A 2,550-nucleotide genomic window follows, 5' to 3' on the forward strand; every position below is an offset into this window, starting at 1 on the left:
TATTGAACAAAGTCGCGAGTAATATTCCATCACATACTCCCTGTCAGCGATCGCTTACAGCATTAGCTACTTGGCAAACATTTAACGATCACTAATGACAATAAGCCGCTTGACAATGTGGCCACCACTTCCCTGCCACACTACGCTTTCTTCAAACTAGGAAAGTACGCGCATGCGCGTACCGCGTCTGTCGCTTGGAGTCGTCAACAGTGTAATCTTCTTCCGTGCCTTGACATGAGCGAACCGCCATCATTCGTGGATCGGACTACAGTGACAGTAAGTAACCGAATTTAAAATAAAGTGACACATGTTCCGCCAATCAACGAATAAGTAGATGATTCGCGAGTTCCCATGGAAGTGATTCTCCGAATGTCTCTCCTCCATCGACTGCATGCGGTCCTAATAAGAAAAAATATTCAGATTTAATCAAAATACATTATTCTTTCGCATGTTTCTTTGATCCAGCCTGCAAAGTTTGTTCTAAACGCAAAAGCAGGATCGTAAATATCAAGTTAATTATCTGAAATTAGGCTTTACCATCATTCTTTTGACTATTGAGGGTGGTCCACAAGGTTTTCTTTGTTTGGAGACTTTAGCCAACGATACCCTGAAACGTATAAAACTAGAGATATCTGCAGACAAAACGTCCAGACCATATAAGTGCAAACCCTTGAAGTTTTAAGCGTCACGAGCGACAATTAAAAGAAAATGTCAGATTCCTCAGAAAATAGGGATCAATTCGTAAGAATGCCTAAACGTCCCTAAAGGTATCCTACTTAATTGCAAAATCCAAATCACCACACATTATTCGAAGGAAATTACTTCTTCTCCCGGCCGTCAAAATGTGCGAAATCATGCGTGGAGAAAGGTTTGACGAGAGCCTGAAGTCGACATTACTGTCAGCTGATGCGATAGCTACTGGCATAAAAAATCAGTTACTACTACGTCTTCATGATAGTCCTAAATTGGCCCTAAAACTTGATGACAGTAGTGATATCGGAAACATTTGTCAGCTTGTTACTTTTTTTTGTTAGGCAACGGCCTTGCCGCAGTGGATACACCGGTTCCCGTCAGATCACCGAAGTTAAGCGCTGTCGGGCGTGGCCGGCACTTGGATGGGTGACCATCCGGGTCGCCATGTGCTGTTGCCATTTACGGGGTGCACTGAACCTCTTGATGCCAATTGAGGAGCTATTCGACTGAATAGTAGCGGCCCCGGTCAAAGAAAACCATCGTAACGACCGGGAGAGCGGTGTGCTGACCACACGCCCCTCCTATCTGCATCCTCAGTGAGGATGACACGGCGGTCGGATGGTCCCGATGGGCCACTTGTGGCCTGAAGACGGAGTGCTTTACTTTTGTTTGTTACTGGTATGAAAATGCTCGTAGATTTTGTTTTGTAAAGCTCTGGAAAGGTGGGCTACAGGTGCAGATATTTTCTTTCTTGTGAATTCTTTTTTTGTTGGCCAGTTGTGTTGGTACATGTTCCGATGGGGCGACAGCTTTTACTGGAAATGAAAAGGAATTCATGGTAGGAGTTTGTGCCGTTTCTTCTTATATGTAAAATTCGTACATTGGATGATACACATGGAGGTAGTACAACAAGTCAATAAAGTGCTGAACTGTGCAGTTAGTGTTGTAAGTTTTTTGAAAGCATAAACTTTAAACAGTAGACTATTTTTCATTCTTTGCGAGGAGGTATGCTCTACTCATGATTCACTTCTATTGCACTGGAGATACCTTGGTTGTCTTCTGATAAAGTTGCTCGACGGGTGGGTAACTGAAGCGCGAACTTCGTCTTTTCCTATCGAGTCCTACATTTTCTGGATGAAAAATGTCTTCTGATGTTGTGCTACCTGACTGACGTGCATGAGAAACTTCCGTACCACTTCAGCACCGAAATAGTAATATCATCTTCCTAAGCGCCAAAGAGTGTGCGTGTAAGAGAGAACTTGGACTTTGGAAATCACAGGTGGAGAAGGGTAACTGCGAGATGTTTTCTTGTCTGTGTGGTGTGATAAAGGCATGTAAGTTTGATTTACATGAAATTATTAGAATTGGCGTAGTGCATCTCGAAAACTTTCGTCAACATATTCGAGGATAAATTTCCAGAACTTTCATCTAAGTATGACGGGACCCACAGTCCGTCCGATACGATCATAACAGACCAACTGTCACCTGTCAACAGTAGAACAGAAGGAGCTAACAAAACACTCAAGAGTCAGAACGCTTCGAAATGAATTTAAATCGATGGCTCTTGAAAAGTTTTTTGTGCGGACTTTGAATGAATATCCCAGTTTAACAAGGACAGTGGACGCGTTATTACTCTTCGTATCAATTTAATTGTGTGAGTAACTATTTTCCGCGGTAGCATTAATCAAGACAAAACAATGGTCTTAATTGGAGCTGTAAGGGATCTGCAAGTTGCTCTTTCAAAGATCTAGCCAGGACTGAATTTACATTCTTCACAAATTCAAGCACACGCGTCACATTAAAAGTACAAATGTAAGAACATTTCCAAATGTTGAAACTTGTGCGTTTTTACTCTCA

At 42.3% G+C, this 2,550-nt stretch overlaps 1 pseudogene; it reads left to right on the forward strand.

Moving 5' to 3' along the window:
- Window positions 1-1,033: 1,033 nt before the first annotated feature.
- On the forward strand, window positions 1,034-1,151 carry LOC126427521 (5S ribosomal RNA; annotated as a pseudogene).
- The last annotated feature ends 1,399 nt before the right edge of the window (window positions 1,152-2,550 follow it).

This window comes from Schistocerca serialis, chromosome 1 (assembly GCF_023864345.2).
Source record: "Schistocerca serialis cubense isolate TAMUIC-IGC-003099 chromosome 1, iqSchSeri2.2, whole genome shotgun sequence".
Lineage (NCBI taxonomy): Eukaryota > Metazoa > Arthropoda > Insecta > Orthoptera > Acrididae > Schistocerca > Schistocerca serialis.